Below are 10,915 nucleotides of genomic sequence, written 5' to 3'. Positions count from 1 at the left end.
GGATTAACTCAATTCAATTTGCCCTAATAAATTGATTAGTTGATTGAGGGGACATAGTCATGCCCTGGCAGGAAGGCTTTCAGTCAACGAGGAACCTCAAACAACCCTTACCATACCAGTTACCACTTGCCAAGTTATTTGGCTTGAAAACCCAGAATGTGGGAAAAAAAAAAAACTTCTAAACTCTTGAAACTTCTATCATCATAAAATGAATAACATTCCATCTGATCCTGATAGCAGTTTGTACCTTTACTTAAGATGATTGGGAACTATCAAAGAGTGCAGATCTGCTGATGCTTGCCGTTGAAACATGAAACTTTCTACTACTTGCTGTTTATATTTAGATAGTGTAGGAAAATTAACTCGTTCGGAATTGCAAGGATGCTGTATAGAAATTCTTACTATGCCGATTCTTGTAAATTTACTAACGTGGGCCCCCCTTGAGTTATTGGGGCCCAAAACTGCAACAAAGAAAAATCTATTTCCCCAAGTAGCTGGACTTCTAAGGCCGTGTTTGGGAGTGTTAAGAAGCACTTATCACAAGTCAAAAACACTAAAAAATGTCTGATTTTGGGTTTGGTAAAATAGCCTAAAAAAAGCTTTTATTTTTCAATAAAAGCCCATTTAAAAGAAAAGACAAAAATTTGTCTTATTGTTTATTATATTTTGGATAAACTTTTTTTTTTTGGGTAAATTGCATATTAGAATATTATATTTTGGGGTTAGTCTCACTTTAATATCTAAATCTTAAAATGTGTCACTACAATGCCCGAACTCTCAAAAACTGCTAGTTTTATCCAAAATATTAACTCATGTTAAATGATATAGGAAAAGGCACAAATACCCTTCGAGTTTTGAATAAGTGAAAGAAATATAAATTTGAAATGGCCAAAATAACCATATTTAAATTCTTTTTCATTATGATTGGGTGCCACTGCATTCACTTCATGCCCTAACCTTTCTGCCAAAGAACCAATGCTTCCCACCAGATAAGCAACACGGAGAAACTTCACTAGAGAAGATAATGTAGTTGCCTAAGAAGAGGAAACTAGATTGTCGTCACTGTAATCATTTTTTTTTTCAATTATTCAATCCATAACAAAGAGGAGTTTAGACCACCATTGTTGTCGGAGAAGATGGATAATTCTTGCCATCATCAGGGAAAACAATCAAAGTAAAATAGTTTCAAAAACATTAAAAAAAATTTAAAATCAAAGTAAAATGGTCTAAAAAACATTAAATTAGCAGTTTTTGGGTAGTGACACATTTTGAAGTTCCAATACTAAAGTGAAACTAGCCCCAAAATACATGGTATTAATTTTCATGGTTTTCAAAATCGGACCGGACCGGATGATCAGACCAGAAAAACTGGGAACTGGTCAGTCCGTTTTACCCCAGAACCGTTATTTCACCAAAAACCATTGATTTGGTCAACAAAATGCTGACCTGGGTGGTCAAACTGTTTGAACCGTCCAACAATTTTGGCAGTTTTTATTTTATTTATAATTTTTTATTAGAACGGGCCATCTATTCAGTTCAAACAGTCGGACCGTTCGACCCAGGAACCGGACCCCTGACCGGTTCAGTTTTAAAAACCTTTCTAATTTTCCATTCCTTTTTTTTTAAGAAGCCCATTTTACTGTACCAAAAGGCCTTTTCAAAAAGAAATCCATTTACATTTCGGTAAAGCCCTTTTTAGAATGTCATGCCAAATGCTCAAATGCGTTTATCTAAATAAGCACTTATTCAAAAAGAGCCTGTTTAGAAAAAAAAAAAAATAACACTCCCAAACACTGCGCGCCTAAATCTGATTGGACTCAGATTAAATTGTAAAACAAAAAAAATAGATAGGATTCAAATTTAAATCCGTAATCCTTAGGTTCAGTTTAGAAAGAGTATAAATACAAATTTATAGAATGCAAAACCTTGTATTTTGTATGTATATATACAATACATATGTGCTCCTACCAAACAGAGCCTTAAATGTTCGGGCTCAAATATAGCTGGTTCTAATCTCAAGCAAACCTGAATATAGCTCTACTCATATTAAAGGTCGTCTTCTAAATATGTATGTCCCCTATAAAGTTTGGTATTACAGACTAACTACACCAGCAAATTTAGGGTACGAACCCCATGCTTATCAGCTACTAATAGCAAAACATTTGTTCACCAGCTTGGTGTATCATCTGCATTGGACCCACTTAGGAGTTAGAACACAATGCGAATTTATATCTGTCTTGATTAATTATCAAAAAAAAAAAATTCTCATCTTAATATTTAATTTAAAAAGTCTTTTAGAATAAAACATTGTTGATTTGTAAAAAATATTGGGCCATTTGGTTTGTAGAAAAAGGACCTGGAATCGGAATCAAAATGGTTTACACCGACGTTTAATTGGATAAAATCGGAATCTGATTTCTATTTTTATTAGAATGGCATTCCTCTATAAGAGAATGCTCGTTCCCTTCCTCTCTCTTAGGAATGAGAATCCACTCCAACCAATTTTGATTTTGATTTCAATTCCAATCTGAGCTAAATAAGTGGGAGGAATAGACCATTAATCCGATTCCATTTTCGTTTTGTGAATCAAATGGACCCATAGTTTAGTGACATCTTGAAGAAGAGAGAAAACATTTCCTGTCACCGTGCACATGTCCCCACTCCAGCCAACTTGACACGTGTCAAGTTGAACCCCCAGTGAAATGAGAATACATCAGCAGAAGGATGCAGTTTCACTCACATCAAATTGTTCAATTCTAAACGTTGATTTTTCTTATGTCCCCACTGCAGGTTCTGCTGGACGATCATTCCTTATCAAAAAACCCCAAATTGACCAGTGCAAAGCTAAGTCCATGTTGGGCAGTGTTTAGCTATGATGCCGAAATTCGTGACTTAATGTATGGCTTTAGAAGCAGCTTCATCAGCAAAAATCAAGTGTGTAGTAGTCTTAGCTGAGTCTAAGCACCATATATAGATCTCCTCAATAGCAGAATGAAACCTAACTCTCTATCGAGCAACTACACTGGGATTATCTAATAAGGCTAACTTCTTCCATTACAGTAGGCTGTATTTGGTTTGAAGGAAAAAAATAGGGAAATGAAAGAAAATCTTTACAAAACTTATATAGCACTATAGACTATTTTCATGACAGTAACAGTGGAAGAAATAAAGCAATTTGTTTGGAGAATGCCTTAAGACAAAAGTTTGGGATAAGATGTGACTAATGGATAAGATTGACTTTAGTCTTTCCTATCCTCGAATCTTATATGTAAGTGTAACTAATGCTTCAAACGGTGCCTCATAGGCACCACATTAGAGAAAGCGGTACTTCAAACAATACCCTCTCGTTCGGTACTATTTTTCTAGAAAAGAACATTGCTCTAGACCACACCTTGGAAATAAGGAAAGTATGGTCTGGAGCAATGCCAAATTCAATGTTTTTTGAGAAAACAGTGATTACTGTTAGCGGTGCAATGATGTGGCATCATCTTGGATGTGGATAATACAAATCAATATTGAAAACGTTACTGCCAACACTGTTACCAAGCAAAATCAGTGTTGTTGTCTTAGAAAACACCTATGTAATAACACTGGTTCCAAACAAAAAATAAGCATCATTTTCTGAAAAAGTGATACAACTCCACATGCCCAACACCCTTTTTATGAGAAAATGGTGCGGCATTCCCAACACCGATACCAAACACCAACTTTGAATTAAATGGATTTGCCTTTAGCCCTTAAAGATATTTGGTGCCTAATAATCTTCCAAGCTAACAATTATAGTCAGCCATATGGTGAGGTGGGGGCTGGGACCTATGATGGTTAAGCTACATTGGGCATTTTGGTCTTTTAAACTGAAGTTCTTAAAAAATTTGTTAGTGGAAATGTATGCTTTTGGCCCCTCCAAGATTTTCACCAAAATGGAAATGTATGCTTTTGGTCTTTTAATGTTGTTTGCATTCACATGCTAACATCTAAAGGCAGAATAAATTTGGGATGCTTTTTTCCAATACCATGTCACTCAATGGAGGAGTTTATGCCCTTTTGGAAATCTAAGAAGAGATTTTTAGTATTTCTTAGAAATCTTTTGGGAGGTTTAAGTATTTTTCCTAGTTTTCTTCTTTATATTAAAAAAAGGAAATTATTAGAAAGTAATAAGAAACTGCACTAATTTTCCATAGTTTAAGGTTATGCCTCTTAAGTCCTAAAATAGCAAAGTCACCCCATTTTATATTAGTTTAATAGTTTATTAGTAAAAGTGCACACACGTTGCATGTGGCAATACCAAATGATGATGATAATATTCAGCAACCAAATGACCTTACTAATTGAACCATTAACCAATTTAACCAAGAAAATGGACTAAGATTAAGACATTAATTCATTTTTTTCTTTGTATTTTAGCCATTTGACATGGTTAGTCAGGTCATGTGTTAAACTTTATTACTCTTTATTTTTTATCCTAATTTTTATCCTATTTCTATTGTTAATGAAAATAATTCTCATTAATCACAATTTTTTTATATAATGAATATATAATATTATACAATATACCCAAAATTATTGACAAATTTATACATTTTCTAGAATTTTATATATTTTATTATTTAATAATAACATCATGTATTGATCCATTTGACATTGATAGTTTAACCACTAACCCACCACTTGGATGGAAAAACCATTTTGCTTTTTCAATTGATTTTAAATCACGTATTCAATTTTCATCATCAATAAAAGTAATTCTTATTTTTACATTTATTGTTGTTTAATATGGTGAATATATAAAAATAGAACTGTATCAAAATGCTTTATACAAATTTTATATTTTTTTTTGAGTTTATGTATGTATGTATGTATGTATGTATTTAATATTCGTTACTTAGTTATAACATCATAGATTGACCCATTTGACCCGAAATGTTAGATCATTGACCTACTTACCATCTAGATATGGAAATGGTTTAACTTTCAAACTGGTTTTACATTTTGGATTTCATTTATATCATTGATAAAATAATTATTGTTTATCATACTTATTTTTATTTATATTATTGGTGTATAATTTTATAGATGTGCCCAAAGTTGTTTCAAATTTTTTGTACTGTTTTATTTTAAAAAAATATTTTTAATTATATATCATGGGTTAACCTATTTGACCTCAAAGGTTGAACCACTAACCCACCCCCTAGATAAGAAGATGGTTTAATTTCTCATTGGTTTTATGTTGTATATTTGATGTCCATCATTAATAAAATTCTGTCTATTCTATCATCTTCTCTTTTAGTTTGACAAATATATAATAATAGAAACATGTCCAATTTTTTTTTCAATGTTTTTTGTATTTTTATATTTATAAATTTGTATTATTTATTTATGACATCATGAAATTATCCATTTGACCTAAATTGTTGAAGTACTTACCTATGACCTAGATGGAAAATATGATTTCATTTCTAGGTTTATTTTAAAAAATATAAAATTTCATTCTATTAATAATTATTGTGTATGGATTTATTAGTGGAATTTAATCATGATAAACAAAAGTATTTTTTTATATTTTTAAATTTGTATTATTTATTTATAACATCATGAAAATTATCCATTTGACCCAAATGGTTGAACTACTTACCCACCACGTAGATGAAAAATATGATTTCATTTCTATCTTTATTTTAAAAATATAAAATTTCATTTTATTAATACTTATTGTGTATGGATTTATTAGTGGAATTTAATGATGATAACAAAATTATAAATGTTGGATTCAATGAGAGAGAACGTGATTTATTTAATAACTTAAATGTGAGACTTAATGAAAGATAATTGAATGTACTTAATGGTATTCTTTTAATTACATTTTCTGCCCTTTTAATGGAGATGAGCTAAATTCAAGAGGAGGGGTATTTTAGTAAAGAAAATTTTCAAAAGCCAACACTTCCTCATTTAGAGAGAGAGAGAGAGAGAGAGAGAGAGAGAGAGAGAGAGAGAATGTTTCTTTATATGCTTTCTCGTTAGTTTTAGAAGAGAATCATGTTGTTCAAAATTCAAATGGATAAAAGATGTAAATAAAAATAAAGGGAAAAGAATATATATTTTGGTTTAGAAAAAAAAGTATAAAAAGAAGATAAAGAAAACCCAAAACCATCTACTTTTTTGGGTGAAGTTCTTATAAAGACGATCAATAGAGGATATATTGGTTGTTTGATAATAGCTGAAGTAACTGAACTGAAAAAACTGATTACCTTTTCTTTAGGTGAATAAGATTTTAAGGAGGTTGTGGGTTCTTTGATGGTTGAAGTTGAAGCTTAGTATATTATCATACCATTGATGATTTTATAACTAGTGAACCCTTGTATGATGAACTGGTAGAGTTGTGAAGTGGGTCGTGTTGCTCGTGGACCAATATAACATGGGTTGTGCATGGCATGACCTAGTTACTGTAGCAGCTGGGCTGTGCCAAGGCTTGACCCATACCCTATGCATGTTAGGTTTGGGATTGGGACCTACAGGCTAACACAACATGGCATGATAATGAGGGGCCTTGCTTGCACAACACATGGCCCAACATGGCATGGCCTGGGAGCTGGCACGATACAACATGAAGCTAGCCCGCTATGGGCCGTGCTAGCCCGTCCAAATAATATAGCCATTTAGGGTTCCTCACAACTATTTTCCACATTTTTGGGATTTCCTACGGAAATACCCCCAACAATTATAGTTAATTTAGGGGGGTATTTGTGTATTCTAGCTTTAGTGAGAAAATGACTTAAATGCTCCCAACAACTATAAAATTGTTAGATTTTAAGGGTACTTTAATCAATTAAATTATTTCTAACTCTTATAAACACCCTTACTCACCCCCCCTATTCTCATCACATCAATTCTCATACTCTCTCATACACTCACATGTTCTCATATTATTCTCTCATGCACTCTCATACTCTCTCTCATTCTCTTTTATATACTCTCTCTTGCTTTTTAATTAATTCCTAATTCTCAACTTTGTTCAAGTTTCAATAAGAAAAAACTTGTTCAAGTGTCTAAAGTTAATAATTTGAGAGGCTTATAAAATTCATAAATTGAAAACACATTGGGATTCTAGACTATTGGATCGTGAAAGTGGTAATTAATTTTCATTTTTTACGGTTTTAATATTTCAAAAATTTTAAAATGGCCTATTCTTCTCAAAATCCCTTTCCCTACAACTTTGGTTTCGATGACTGAAAACAAGTTGGGATTCGAGATTGTTGGGTCATGCAAGTGGAATTAATTTTTATTTTTTACGATTTTAATATTTCATTTTTTTAAATGGCCATTTCTTTTCAAAATCCCTTTCCCTACAACTTTGGTTTCTATGATTTTTGGTCACAATACAATAGCATTGAAATGAGTGTCAGTGGTACTATTGTTGATGAAGCCACCCTTGTTACTACTAGTGCTAGGATGAGGACCATGCTGTGGATTACACATCTACCGTAATGAGTATGCAAGCCTAAAACTAGCACATTTTAGATTGTTTGGTCTTATTTGGGATGGTTTTTGCCTTTGAAGTAAATTGTATTAATTAAACCACTTTGGTTGATCACCTATGTTTTTGACAAGTTACTCTAGATTTGCATTACACTTACGATTTTAATGTTTGGAACACCCATGTTAACTTTCCAGATTTTCACCAAACACAATTTTAATAGATTCTGTGTGGGGACTAGGGACCCACTCAGAATGCTAGAAGCCACATCTGGAAAGCCCTCCCAAATGGGCATTCTATTTGGTAAAGAATGAGGTGTAAAAATTCTAAACCATTAAATGGAGAAGGAATAAGGAATGGTTTGAGGGCAGAAGATATAAAATGTGATGAACACACACCAAACTTAACCCATGAGGAAAAGAAAGACTTGACAACGTACTCCTTGACAAGGAATCATGTCATGATTACAAAAAAAAAAAAAAGACAAGGAATCATGTCACATGAACTGTCTCTGATTGGCACCTGAAAGATCACAAGGGGTGTAGTCAAGCCGGGTTAGGTTCGGTTGCTATCAACCCTAAACCAATCCAGGTTGTTGGACCCTCAACCGATAAACCCTATCTCACCGTGATGGTTGTGTGTGCTTGGGTTGGTTTAGGGTTATTAACTCAATTTCTTCAACTATTTGTCTTTGAAAACATGTTTTGACCAAGGTTCAAAATTTTGATACGATATGCTCAATACAGGGTGTATCGTATCGTATCATTGAAAAATAGATATGGGATATGCATGGAAATCAGGTGTCTCGCCATTTTTCATGCTTATTAGACCCGTATCGAGAAGTATTGGGGGTGTATTGGGGCATCTTGAGGGTGTATCGGGGCATTTTGGTAGCATATCGACAAAAAAGATATGGCCAAAAACTGAAAAATAAAGAGGGAAATCAAACTTCTTTTCACTGAAATAAGCCTTCTTTCACCCCTAAATGACTCTAAAACTCCAAACATCATTCCTAGTGTTAGATTTGCAAAAATTTGCAGGAAACAAGTGTGAATCGTTAATCCTTTTAAGGTTTTTCAAATTAAAAAAAAATATGGCAAAAAGATATAAGTTTTTTCAAATTTTTATATGTTGATCTACATATCTTACTTTCAAAATCACAAAATTTTTGAGTTATTAGTAGATTTATGGAAATTTCTTTAATATAATTGGGGAAAATATAAATTAACAAAAATTTTGAAAATGTAATTTTTTCTTCTCTAATATATATAATTTTTAGAATTAAAAAATAAATAATAATTAATTATATTTTATCATTTGATTACAATAATTGAATATATTATAATTCTATGGATGATCTATCATATCCATACACCAATTGAAATTTCTTCTTTAATAATTATTTTTCTACTTTTCTATTTTTAGAATTAAAAAATAAATAATGATTAACTGTATTTTATCATTTGATCACAATAATTGAATATATTATAATTCTATGGATGATCTATCATATCCATAGACCAATTGAAATTTCTTCTTTAATAGTTATTTTTCTATTTTTATATTTTTAGAATTAAAAAATAAATAATTAATTAATTATATTTTATCATTTGGTCACAATGACTGGATAAATTATAATTCTATGGATGATCTATCATATCCACAAAGCAATTGAAATTTCTTGTTTAATAACTATTTTTTGAATATATTATATAATGTTTATTTATTTTTATAATTTTTGGAAATAAATAATAAATCATAAATATTTATGTTTTCACTTAGAAGTTGTGCCAATGCATATTTTATGGTTGTATAAGAGATTTGGGTTTTTCCCATCCCATAAAGCATTAAAATTTAGGAATTATAATTTATAAATTATAGTTAAGCATAGGATTTTTAATGAAATTACAATTAATTACAACATATTTCTTCATAAAACCATTAGAATATACAAATTTAGTGTATGTACAACTCATTGAGGTCTTATATTTAGTGTAATTGATGTATTTTTATGATTTACTAAAGTATTTATAGTGTTTCCAAGCATATACACTTGGCATTTTCAATACTTTGAACATTGATTTTGACCCAACCTAAAATTAAACCATTTTTTTTTTGTATTTTTAACCCTAACCCTAACTTGACCCTCGACTCAACCCAATTAGGGGTGACAATTTACAACCCAACCTACTCAACTCGCCCAACCCACCCATTTATTAGTAGGTTGGGTTGTATTTGTTAATTGAGGGTCTTTAGCGGGTGGGTCAACCCAATAAAAATATTTTTAATGGATTGGGTCATGCACATTTAGTAAGGCTAATTTTCTTTTTGATTTGGAAAGAGATTTACTTCTTCTGTTTTCCATGACTCTCTCTGTATGTGTGTGTGTGTATGCCAACACCTACATTTTTTCGTAATTACCGCTATTGTCAAAGAACATTACTTGTAGCGGTGAAGTCGACATTAGAGTGCATCGTCAATTCTTATGGTGATGTGAACAGTATCGGTGTCGTTGCCTTAACTCGCGAAAGACAGAGGTTCTACTAACGTGATAGCGTTGTTTCTTGAAGTTGCAGTTCATGCTAGAAATTTGATACTGGTGTGGAAACTACTAGCAAGCCATTCACAACTCTCAAATTCATTGCAACTATTCATTTATCACTTGTATATAGACAGAGGATTTTGGCGAGGTTAGAGCATTTCATTCCTTTTCTACTTGTTTTTTTTCTCTGCATTTTATTTTGATATTTTTTCTGGACAAAATTCATTCTTCACTTCTACATATTTTGCCAAAATTAGTATTTCTCTAGGCTTCCTTTTGTGCTTTTGTTGGTTTTTCACATTTGGCCTTTTTAATTGATGTTTTCTTATATACTTAAATTTTAAAATCTTCTTTTAATCCCAAGAGGAATTATTCCCAACACTTAAATATGGAGACAAGTTAGAGGGATTGGACATTGAAGTGGAGGAATTATTCCCAACTCTTAACCTTCCCGAGACCTCGGGCTTCTGAAGAACATGCCTCAAAAGTCAATCAGTTAGGACTATGATAGTGTGAGCTTGGAAGTAGGGGCACAACTTCTGAGTTGTCAGGACTAAGGCGAAGGCTAGTTTCTCTATATCGGGGAACTTGGTCTCAGCTGCATGTAGAACTTTGCTTATGTAATAGATGGGTCATTGCACCCTGTCTACTTCTCGAACTAGTATCAAGTTCGCTACCTCATCGCTCACGGAGAGGTAGAGTTTTAGCTCATCTTTGGGTTCAAGTCTGGTCAATAATGCAGGTGAACTGAGGTACCTTCTAAGCTCGTCGAACGCAAGTTGTTACTCCTAGGTCCATTCAAAGTTCTTATTCTTTTTTATTGCTTTAAAGAATGAGAGACACCGCCCAACCGACTTAGGCATAAATCGGTCCAGGACAGCAATTCAGTCTGTTAACCTTTG

This window comes from Nelumbo lutea, chromosome 2 (genome assembly GCF_056320005.1).
Source record: "Nelumbo lutea isolate HS-2025 chromosome 2, American lotus-T2T, whole genome shotgun sequence".
Taxonomy (NCBI): Eukaryota; Viridiplantae; Streptophyta; class Magnoliopsida; order Proteales; family Nelumbonaceae; genus Nelumbo; species Nelumbo lutea.
This window is presented reverse-complemented; position numbering follows the sequence as displayed.